Source organism: Coffea eugenioides, chromosome 1, assembly GCF_003713205.1.
Source record: "Coffea eugenioides isolate CCC68of chromosome 1, Ceug_1.0, whole genome shotgun sequence".
Lineage (NCBI taxonomy): Eukaryota > Viridiplantae > Streptophyta > Magnoliopsida > Gentianales > Rubiaceae > Coffea > Coffea eugenioides.
This window is the reverse complement of record NC_040035.1, coordinates 6406266-6419351: the sequence shown is the minus strand read 5'-3', so window position 1 is coordinate 6419351 and position 13086 is coordinate 6406266. Positions and strand designations below refer to the sequence as shown.

The 13086-nt window shown below is 32.3% G+C and overlaps 1 non-coding gene across 1 annotated transcript; it reads right to left on the bottom strand.

Annotated features, from left to right (window-relative positions):
- Nucleotides 1–13014: 13014 nt before the first annotated feature.
- TRNAD-GUC lies at nucleotides 13015–13086 on the bottom strand. Its single transcript has one exon. It is a non-coding gene; the product is annotated as a tRNA-Asp (tRNA).

Here is a 13086-nt window from a genome sequence, read left to right as displayed (position 1 = left end):
TATCCATTACTGAAAGCTAGAATTTTATACTATCAAGCATCAAAATTCTCCTTTATCCCACGAACCTGACAAAAGGTGGAGTTTTATGTTACACAAATCCCTTGTTGCGTATGTCACGCACGTCACGTTACAAACAATTAAATTGGACAAAATGACCCAAAAAAAAAAAATTAGGTTTAAAGAGTTGAGTGACTTTTTTGACCAAAAATAAATAAATAAAATTTAGTGACTAGATGATACACCTTTAAATAGTTCAGTGACCTTTTGCGCGCCATTTACTCGATAAAAATAATAAATTTTAAGAAAAAAAAAACTAATAAAGTTTAGTGGCCTTTCGCGCCATTTACTCGATAAAACGAAAAACTTTTAAGAAAAAAAAAACTAATAAAGAAGTTTATGCTGAATGATTTGTTCTTGATGTTATAGCCACATTCAAAGGAAAATGGATTAGAATCTGATTCTGTTTTTAGGCAGGAAGAGGGGCCAAGCCTGGTGTTGACAAGATTTATTCCAAATCTGTTATGATTCTGGAAATAAATATCAAACTTTGGGATACCTAGCTCTCATGGCAATGATTTGAAGTTCTACCCCTTGACAACTGAAATTTTCTGCAAGAGCGTGGGCGCATGTATTTATTTACCACTTTACATATAAAAAAAGCACGGAATTATCTTCTTTAAGCCACTTCTATATATGATGTCTCTCAGTCTCTATCTTTCTGCTTTACATCTTTCCTTTTCTTTACGTTCAATTACTGAATGCATGTGTCAGCCAAAAAAAAAAATTGGAAACAGGAGCAAAAAAGGGAAGTGAACTTTTTATTTCCTTTCTTCTTAATTGAATACGTTATCTTGTGCTGACAAGGAAAACAAATAACAAGGTACTCGAAATAGGTCCACACTTCAAATGAATAAGGAAATATGTTTGTTTGGATTGAGGATTATTTGCCAAAATTTATTTGCTTACATCATTATTATAATTTCCAACACATATTTTTACATTCCCAATTACCTTTTTATCTCACATACATCACATCACAAAAAGTGCTACAGTAAAAATATCTCAAATAATTTACAATCCAAACAGAGCCGCGCAGTGTTCCATGTGAAAATAATCTCTTATTTTCTTTTATTAATTCTACTAGATTCTATGGAAATTCATTCCCAATTGAATTCTGCACAAAAATAAGTAAATGGTCAAATAGTAATAAACATGTTAACATTCATTTACACATTAACATAGAATGTTCACATTCAAAGTCGGGAATAGGAACAAAAATAAAATGTGCACTATTGATTCTTTTTATTTGCACACTTGATGTTTTATAAATCATTGATGTTACAAATATGAAATATCCAATCCTGAGTACCAACCATTAGACCAAATCCTTGGTCTTGCCTCCAATTCCTACTTTTATGGCATATTAAGTAGGACTATATCTATGAAAATAGGTTTTTCTGATTTTGGAAGATTAAAGTGCTTGACATATTCTTACTTTGTAAAGCTGATGTTTCGTTCCAGTTTTTTCCTAAATGTAATTTGTTCTCTTTTCTTTTATAAATGAAGTCCTTATAATATACTGGGTAGGTCTTATATAACTGTATCCAAATATGAGTGCTAGTTACACAAATTCTTTGTTCGATATTTCAGATACTGTTTTCCTTTCATAAGTATGTTTTATTCCCGTTTCTTTTTGACCCTTTTTGCTTCTTTGCTTTTTGTGGAACTATTAGTGGCCCTCAAGATCAACTTGAGTTAATAACATAAGAATCTATAGAAAAGCATCAACTTGACTTAGAAAAATATCAAAATAGGAGCGAAATAGTAATAATAAATCTTAAGTTCATGTACAAAAAAGGATTTTAAAAACATGATATATCAAAACGATAGATATAAACATGAAAATTTCTAGAAATCAGAAAACGAGCCATCTTTTAGTTTGTATCTATCTTATTAACCGTACGTGGTTCAGAGTAAAATTTTCCATAAATCTAATTCATCGTGGGAATTTTGTTTTCAACATCTCCGAAGGCTTCCAAGACTTAACATTTAACATTCAATTGTTACATTTTGCTCAAGTTGAAAAAATAGCAGCTCCCAAGTTCTCTAGCCACGCTCGTTCGATTAGTTTGCCTTCTTCTTCTCATCCTCTTCTTGTGAATGATGAGGAACACCTGCAAAGGTTGAAGTCATCAGAAGCTGCATCCTCACCTTCACATTCATTGGTATGCCAATGATTGGATGCCCTCAAGAACTTGTACGACCGTCTGGATGATGTGCTTCGGCTGCCTTTGAGTCAACAAGCTCTCAACAATGAAGAGGTGTTGGATGGATCTCTCAGGCTGTAAGACACTTCTGGGACACATGAGAAAGTGTCCAGGAACTTGAGTCGTCTCTACAGAGAACAAGAAATCGAGATCTGGCCGATGAAGTTAGCTCATTTATGATCTCCAAAAAGCACTTGAACAAAATGATCAGCAAATGCTGCAAAGAGTTAAGGAAAGCAGAAAAGAACTGCAACCAAGCAGTTGTAAAGAAAGAGTCCCTTTGGTTAACCTGATCGAAAAGTCCAAGAAGTTAGTCTTAACCGTGTTGGAGTCCACTTTATCTTTCGTTTCTCCATCAAAGGAAAGATGCCAGAGGTCTTTGGTCTCGAATTTATTACACAAGAAAGCATCATCTGAAGGACATTCCAATGTTGCTGCAGTGGAACAATTAGAAATCGAGCTGCATCTGTTAAAGAAGGACAAGTCAAACACAGATGTAGTAAAGGGGCTCGTGGCCTTGGAATCTAGCCTTCAAGAATTAGCAGAGATGCTTGAAATTGTCTTCAGTCTATTTCTAAAAGCTAGAGTTTCCCTTCTCAACATTCTCAACCACTAGATTAGGCCAAAAACAGCTTGCATGGTTCCAATAATCTGGTTCCTGTGCAGTTCAATTCTGTATACATACACGTACAATTTTATACATACATAGACACATCAGAAACGAATACAGTATGAAGAATTGTTTTTTATAGGCCAGTATAAAGAGTTTATATGCATTAATCTCCAATTTTCCATCCCATTCGTTTGTTGGTTGATGATGATATACATTTTGTTATTGAATCTTATAGATAATTTCACGGTCTATCCAAAAAGACTGGGCCAATCAACATTTCAACATTCCTCAAAGAACTTCATTCCTTCAAAATTTGTGCACTAGCCAACAAAAATTTTTGTCTTTGCAAATTCTAAAACTATAAAAAAAAAAAATTAAATTGAAAAAATTATCAAATCTATAAGATTTATATTCTATAAATGTTAATGCTCTACATTTCACTTATACAAAAGGGTTATGGTTAAACATATAACATTTTAATTATATTCTTTCATTTGCAAAATTTGCTCTGCGATACATTATTATATCACATAGGGAAAAATATTTCATTTAAGTACTATTAGTGAAAATTAACAATGTCAATTGCATGAGATTCACGCGAAGAATTTAGACAATCATGTATTAATGTTTAAAAGGGTAAATTTCATTTTTACACCACTAAACTTTAACCTAATTTCCATTTTGTACTCCAAATAATTAACTTTGCAGAATGAGCTTCAATTTGGGACACTTTACATGCTAAACGGCTCAAGCTCATCCCACCTTAGCCAAGTATTGTTGGTGATCCATTAGATTTTCAGACACTTTGTTTTGTCATACCAACCACCATTTATTTCACATACATCAAATCTCAAAAAGTGTTATAATAAATAATAAAAAATATTTCAACATAATTTTCTATCCAAATACATAAATTATATTTAAAAAAGTAAAAATGAAAACTTAAATATCTTATCGCTTTTCCAATCTTCTCTTTTGCGGAGAACTTATGAATAAGTTATATTACTTGGTCCTCTGTTTGTTCTAAATTCGAGAGAGATATTCCAGACTTGCGAAAAAAAGTTTTAGTATTCCAGATAAAGCAGTTCATTGACACAAAAAAAAAAAGGGAAACAATTCTATACATTCTAGTATTACAAAATTAGGTGTAGCCAAAACCACAAGCTATTTTTGACTGGGTATAGCTAATGGTCTGGGAAGTTGATAAAAGACTGAACCATTCTTTGTACTGATCAAGGAAGTTCAGTAAAGAACACACAGCTTGGACTTTGAGCTAAGATGTTCAACATTTCAATCCTTATCTCATAGGTAGAGGGGTGACCAAATATCTACCATAATCCCCATGTATTATTTGCCAATGCCAAAATAACCCGAAGGCAAAAGGAATCTTAACAGATCAAAAGGTCAACCATGATAGGGCTACCAATGAACATGATTGTTTAAGTTAATACTTGCAGGCTAAAACACTAGCTAGAAATGCCGTAGTAATGAGGCTCCAAGTCAGTTAATTGTTCTTCCTAGCTTCAACTTTTGACAGGTAAAATCAGGTCATTACTGTGATTTTAGATTATGATTGATTAATAATTAATCGCCAAGCATCATGATTTGATCAATGTCACAAACACGCACGAATGACAAATAGAAAAATCCCACTAGCAGATCAAGATTCCCCTTGTTTCCCTGCGATTTTACATAGCCAGCAAAATTCTGATTTATTGACAATTAGGCAGCATGTGATGCTTTAATGGCATTGGCATCAAAGTAGGTGATGCAAATCGTTGTTATATCAATACTTTGGCTGCAAATTGATATCTCAATACAGGATATGTATGTAGGGAAATGCTGCAACAACGAGACAGGAATTGCGAAAATGGAATGCTTAATCAGCTATTACAAGAAGACAACGTTTGGATGTGATTGCTATTGTTTTTCATCAAGACCTATACGTGCAAATCGAGAAGATTTTGGCTTTTCAACTACCTTCTAATGCTTCTTTGTGCAAGAAAAAGATGGCAATCTTGATAGCTTGTCCTTAAACGATAAGCACTATCTTTGAATTGAACTTTTTTAGCCTTTTAGTGGTTCTGAAGGTTTGTTTGCAAACATCAAAGTCATAAATGATTTTCAATTTTATCAATGGAATTCTCACAATACAATAGTCTATACGTGTTCTTATTATTTTGTTTTGCGAATACAGATCACCATTCATGATTAAATTATGTGCTTTTTTTTTTAATTGAATGCAATATAGTTCATTCCAATTAGGATCAATTCCATTTTGCACCCTTCAATTGTACCTGCATGCTCGATCCCTATGTTTCAAAATGAGACACCTTAAACCTTAAAATATAAAATTTGTTCCTCTTGAGTAAACTCATTTATGGAAGTGAGACAAATTTCATAATTTAGAAATATTGAGCATATTTTACACTTTAGGGATCAAAGTGAGGTAGAATTTATATTTGTAGTTTTACTTTAAAGTTTATATACCAAAATGAGAATTCAAATATAGTTGAAGAATACAAAATGCTATTCATTCTTCCATTTAAGTATGGTTCAATCAATAAATTTAGAGACTTATTCCCTCAATAGTTGAATAATGACTTGATTAAAATTCAAAATTTTGTTTTTCTGTTTTACACTATATGTGCAGAGTTAACAAAACATTTTTATGCCCTATAGGGTATGGTATGTGGGCATAACGAAGTTCTGGTGTTTTTGCGTCTTCCTTAAATGGAAAAGGGTGGCCTAGATAAGCGGGCTCCCCCCCCCCCCCCCCCAAAAAAAAACAAATCTTATGTTTTTTTTTTAAATACTCATTATCTATTATTTATTTTCTGTAAACTGTTATGACTTCTATTATTACACTCTCAAAAATACTAGATATCCAAGAATTGATTAGGTCAGAGTTCTTCTATTGGTTGAGAAATTTAAAAATCATTCTAGGTTTTTGAAAAACTGTCTGTCTTGACCTATTCTTGATAATCTTCATAATGATTTTTCTATTGAAGAATATCCGCTTAGCAAAGATGGAAGGGTGACAAGAAGAAAGTTTGATACTACAAATAACGAACTTCAAAGGCATCAAGAAGCATGGAGAATGCCAATGAGGTTTTAATCCCACTTACAAGAGTTGTATGAAACTCGAAGTTGAATTGGAAGATTAAATATCTCTAAGGAATTATTTAAATTTAGAATGGACGAGGGATCATACGTTCCTAGAGCATGGATTTAAGATTATCAAATACATTGAACATTTGGATTCAACTTTCGACAAGACCTCTTACTTCCCAAAAAAAAAGACTTTGAATAAGAGTTCAGATACAATTCCAGAGTTCATCAAGCAGTTATAAATAATCTTCAAATGTTTAATTATTTTGGATTTTATGGGGAAAAAAATGGTATTCTAAATTAAAGACATAGGGAACCAATGTAGAGGAAACTCTGTCTAAATAATTATCACAATGAGAAGCACATGACACATGAAATGGACTCACTCCCATACTAGTTTATATTAAAAGAGTGAGTTTGATTTGGTGATTTAGTATTTTAGTTTTTTTCTTTTCAACATTGCTCTTACCATAAAATATATTAAACTATGTTGTGCCCCAGATTTAAATGTCTTCTTAAAAATTATTGAGGTATCTGTGTAATATTGATTTGAGTTTTATATTGGAAAAAGAATTTGAGTACATTAAATTTCCGAATGTAATAGAATTAGATTTGGGATAAAGTTACTTTAATGCAAATACCCGAAAACAGAAAAGAAACCATTCGTTCAAAAAAAGAAAGAAAAATGAAAAAAATTGAAGGCATCATTTATTATGGGTTGTAAACTTTCTTATGCAGCAGTAGTTAAGTCATGTTGTAATTAGGGGAAGGATTGGGTTGAACGATATAGTGGAAGAGATTGTAAATAGGAGGTTTTTAACTGTGTTTATTCAAGTACAACAATTATTTACCAATCACGTTTATTCATCATATTTTTGGAGAAAAATACCTTAGAGATATACATGAAAATACGCAATGGATCTTTTGTCTCGCTCTCTATTCCACTCTTTGTCCCACTTATTATTATATTTCTATTTCTCTTCTATAAACATTATATTTTAATTTTTTTTATTTTCTTACTATCAAACAACTATTAACAAAGTTAAAAATAAATACAACAGTTTCACAAAAGTAATATACAATAGAATAAAAATATAGTAGAAAATCCTTAAAAATATCATTTTTTGTGTATTTTGATTGTTTGAGTTTGTTAAATTTTGTGTATTACTCAACTAATAGTGCTTGGATTTTAAGGAAACAAAAAAAGAATTAAAATATGATATTTATGAAAGATGAATAACAATATAATAAAAAATGTGACAGAGAATTGAATGGAAAGAGAGGGACAAAAGATCTGTTGCGATGAAAATATCAGAATGTCATGTTTTTCAACTCCATCTACGTCTTCCAACTCTTGGAATTTTGAAAGATGGACACAGATGTTTAAAAGGACTGAGGTTGGTATGGTAATTTAGTGATCTAAGCCTTTGTTTTCAATAATATCATTGCCATAAAATAGTCAATATTGTACTACAAGTCAGAAATCAATTGGCATTTTAACTGACGAGCATGGGGTATGCATATAACAATTAAGTTTATTCCACGGTCAAGTTTTGCACTTATAAATTTCTAAATACCCCATACATGATTTTTTGTGAGTATACAGGTCAACATTGAGTATAGAGTATTAACAGTCGAACCCACAGGGAAGAATGAACAATTACCGGTGCTACTAAACTCCGCTATTATTTAGACGATCAACAAATTAAAGGAAACAAAACTTTGCAGACTTATGCAAGAAAATAGCAAATGAAAATTCTTTAGGTTGTGATATCCCTAACAACTCATATAAATGCTATTCTTGGATCATTGAGTACTGCTATCTTGGTTAGTTATGACATAATTTCCTCATATATGTGAATCCAACTCTCGTAGTGAATCAACTATACTCATAACTAATCCACACCTACTCTCGTGGTTATGAAATTGCTTATAAGTTCATTACCTCTATGAAATTACATGAAACAAGTCACTTAAACCACAAAGGTGTACCTCTACTCTCGTGAGTGTACTCCCTAAGTTTAGCACTTCTTGAACTAGTGTTAAATCCCAATTTTCATTAAAAATTTAAAACCTTTAGACATTCACAAAAAATGGTACCAAGTAAATTATGGTTTAAAGAGCAAAAGTGCTAAATAACTTACTTAAAATAATATCATCAAACAACTAAGAAGTTAACACAATATAATCATAAAAAGTTCAACCAAAATTCAAGGCATAAACTTTGGAAACGCATAATAAACATAAAATCCAAAACTTGCATATTAACCAAATTAACTTAGAATCAATTACAAAAGATAAAGAGTTCACATGAGCTCTCTCCTTACCTTTTCATCCTCCAAATTCATCTTTATCTTGCTAATACGCAAAAATGGATAAACTAGCTAAAACTAAACTATCCTACACTAACTAAACTAAAGAGTTAAGAAACTACATTTTTGTGGTATTTCTTCACCCCTCTTTCTAAGCTCTCCAAAATAAAGACACAAGTTCCTATTTATAGATAAATCTTTAAGTTCTTCATTTGCATCTTCAATGTGAACACAACTCCAAATAAGTCAACAACTTTGGCTCCAAGTTATATCTCATCATTATAGAAGAAATAAAATCAAGAATTGTTACTAGAATCTTCATTTTACAGTTGCAAATCTTGTATAATTTGCCCCTCAAAAGTTGTGAAAGAATAGAGTTGTAAACAAGTTGCGCAAGTGGAAGCCGTCAAGTTTGAGCGGAATCCCTCCAAGTTTCAGTCGGATTGCTTGGAGGGATTCGTCCTCTGTTGGCCAAAAATTCTTTGCCTCGAATCCCTCCAACCAATCCCTTCAAAAACTGGTCAGATTGTTCGAAGGGATTCAAGTCAACTTTCATTTTTGACAAGTTTCTTCATTTTTTTCTTCTAGCGATTTAAACCACTTTTGAAACTCATCATCCTTTCGAACTTTAGGATTTCAATCATCATAATGTAAGCCTATTTTTTGTCCAAAATGAAGTCCATTTTTAATTCCTACAAAAATAACCAAAAATATGCAAATAAAAGGGACAAATATCTCATTTAAGCACTAAGCAACATTTAGAACTAATTCTAGCCAAAATGGACCAATTTCTTCTTATAATATTGTGAATATGACTAAAAAGTAATATAAAATATCATCCAAATATAGCACCAAATAGTCACTTATCATTAACCTTTTTGGGGGTCAATGTTTATTATGTGAGCAAAATTTAAAATATGGTTAGATATGGAATGAAATTATGATAGTGTTAATTTCTAAACGGAAAATTGTGAAAAAATCCTGAAAATATTATTAGAATTGGAATTAGAATAAAGATAGCTACTCTCATTTGGATTTGGAATTGAAGTAAAAGGATCCATCGCATGTATAGGCAGCCATAACCATATCATAGCATGAAACAGGTAATTACGCTATTCCATTTTTTGTTTTGTCTTCTTATTTCATAAAAGCAGTATAAAATTACTAGAGTTTGGACCTTTTGTTGCTTTAATCAATATTTAGCGCAAATTTTGGTGAAGCAGCAACGACACGCTATATCCTCGCAATTCTGCCTAATACATGTAGATGGTTTAGACAAGCAACTCTTAACAAACTTTAATTGTAAGAATTAGCAAAACTTAATCCACAACTCAAAAAAAGAGGGTAATAGGAAATCTTTAGTCTAACTAAAAACCATAATCATAAGTCGTAAAATCCAACTTGCCTCGTAAGAAAAAGCAGCCATCTGATCATGAGTTTCATAATTCGACTCTCAAATTCTCTTCTTTTCTTCTTTGCTACATTAGGTTTGGAATCCTCTCTTGTACCAAAAATTAAAACAAAAACATTGCAATAAAAAAAGATTGATTAACATTGATACACGTGTCTAGAAACAAAATTAAATAACCAAATTTACAAGGAACCATAAGAAGTTACGTTAATTCATTTAGCCATGGTTTACATTCTAAGACACATTGAAGAAGAAGAGGCTACAAGCAGGTTTAGCCTATTCTTGAAAGACTAATGTTTCGATGACATATTTGTTGCAAGTACGAAACTGTGTGGAAGAATGTGTACAAAAAGAGGTGGAGGGAATTCTCAAACATAATGTTAAACTAGTATATGTCAAGTGCTTTAACATTACTACGATGCTAAAGAGGTGCATGCATGGGAGCTCATGCTAATTCCTGTGTCCTCCTTTTGTGGGCTAACAAGGCTGCACAAAAGGTTGAGGTGGTGGCCAAGAAGAAGTAGGATTCACATCTTGGAACTTCGGAAATTTTTTGCACCTTCAAAATTCACAATTATTGTATTTACGGGAGAGCAACAGAAATAGTTGCCAATGAAATCATCTTTGAATAGTATAAGAGTTGTTCAATAGATCGTAACTCGTTACCAACTACTTGAACATCTTGTAATAGTGATATTATATATTCAACTACCATTCATGTGGATCCGTACATGTTAGTTGATTTAGAGTTACGTAGGATTATATGACCATTACATTTTGAATTTTCACATTATTGACAAAATTTGATCCGTGAACATATTTGGGCAATTGTCGGTGGCAATTGTCCTTACCCCTTGTCCTATATGATAAGAGTTTATTTTAGGTATTTTTAAGTACATTTTAGAAGTTAATTTTGGTTTGATTATTTAGTTTTATAACTAAAATAACTAGGTTTTGGTAAAAATATATATTTTTGGTAAAAGTGGCTAATATTGCATTTCTATTGATTTTAGTATAAAAACTTCATTTTTATGCAGGATTAATGATTCAATCACCAAAGGATGTCAAGTGAGGTGAAAAATAGATAATTGGTGATGAATTCAAGTGGTTAAAAGAGAAATGAAGTGAAAAACGTTTAAGTGAAGAAGTGCGGTTCAAGACAGTTTTGACACTCTTCGGTATTTTGACTATATCTGGAGCTACGCTTATTGGATTGAGGTGATCTTTATACCATTTTAAAGCTAAGAAAGAGACCTACACTTTTCATGAAGAACCAAAATCCAATTCTACTGTTTTCATGGACAAAAAGTCGGAATACAGAAGCTTCATTCTGTGGTCAAAAATCGAAACAGGGGTTTGACCAGGTGATGGTATTTCGATCATATCTCAGGCTAAAAAGCTCCGATTTGGATGATTCTTGAAGCATTGGAAAGCTAACTGAAAGGGATACAACTTTTGTGTTTTACACAAAAGCTAGTTCAGCCTTCATCATAGAGAAAATCGCAGTTGAAACAAGGCCAAGTTGAAAACGCAAGTTGATGCCGCGTTTTGTGTAGTCGCGTTTTTTAGCCGAAAATCTGCAATTTGCTCAGCCATTTCTCTTGTGTTCAGACTACTTTCCAGCTATCAGTTGCAAGAGAATTCGGTGCACATGCTTCAGAAGACAAAAGGGCAGACAATATGGCTTATTTTCAAGTCAAAAACATTGGTTATTGACTATCCTAACAAAGTTGAGATTTGGGAATCAAAAGGTGGAATTTGACTTGGAAAAATGAAGCTCTTGAGCAGTTTTTATGCAGAGACATTGGGAGAGGTCAAACAACCATACGTAGGGGAGTTTTTCATCTTGTAACATTTTCTCTCTAGCTAGAAGTTCTTGGAGAAACATTTTTGGAGTTTTCACTTGTAATCATATTGTGCAAGAGCATAGCAGAAATTGGAGAGCTTCACCTTCAATTGGCTAAGCTTTCTTTTATCTTTCATGTACTTGTACCTTATGATGTTTTGCATTAATAAACTTGTGAGTTTGATTGTTATTTCATTCATGAGTAGCTAATTTTCTTTATCTAGGGAGTAGATGAAGCTTATGGCCAAGTGATATGAATTGAATGTGATTTATACTTGTTGTATCTTGTATTAACTTGTCTACTTCTGTATGTTGGATTACTTGTTGTTGTTTGATCACCAATAGCAGGTTTATAGTTGTTCTTACTCATTGAAAAATGGTAAAAACAATGGATTAACATGAGTAGAGCTTGAGTTGTATGTTCATGAGAATAGAAATACATTCAAGTGGATGAAATCTGCATTTCATGCATGTATAAGAACAGATTTAGTATTTACCAAGAGATTAGGAAAAACTAAGCTGTTCTAGACCATTATTATCATGAGAATGTGAATTTGGTATTGTGGAAATGAATCCCGGGTTAAACAAGAGTAGTAACAAGTATTAAGATCTTTCATTTGGATTTTTTGTGCCATAAGTGGAATCTACATCTCTAGATTTAATCTTTAGTGAAATTTCTCCATTTGCATCTAGTTTTTATTAAATCAGATTTATAGATAGTAATAATATAATTTCTCTGCTCAAATTCATCATTAGTCTAAATAGTAATTGTTTTAAGTTGCTCCTCGTGGGATTGACCCGATACATACCCTACATTACAATTTTGGCCTGTATACTTGCAGTCAAACGGGTATAAATTCGGATTAAACTTGCATTGATATAAAAATCCCGTCACTATATTTATGCATCTTAAGGGTTTTCTAGTTAATCTGATGAGGAGACGGATTTTAAGCAACTAGGGATATTATGTAGGTTGAGGCAAAATGTTGCTTTTGTCTCTGCCAAAGGTATCTGCCTCTCACGTGACCATTATCATGTCTGAGCTAACTGAAGAAACCGATGAAATTGACTGATTGTGTCACTTGATACAGTATCATAGTTAGCTAAATGACACAAAAAAAACAATAAAGTTTAACGGTCTAGATGAGAATTCAAAATAGTTGAGTGGGTTATAGTCCGATTTAGCCTATATAATTCTTCAACCATATTATATAATGTATATATATATATATATTATTATGCAAGTGAGGTACTATTTGATATATTTGGTCAGCATATATCATGCAAGTGAGGTACTATTTGATACATTTGGTAAGCATATGGTTGAAGAATTATATATATAATTTATACAATATATTATATATGTTGTATATATTTAATGTGATATGCACTCAAATGTATCAGATATACACTGCAAAAGAAAACTGCACGAGCACAAGAGTGCAAAAGCAAATCGCCATTGCCGGGGATCGAACCCGGGTCACCCGCGTGACAGGCGGGAATACTCACCACTATACTACAACGAC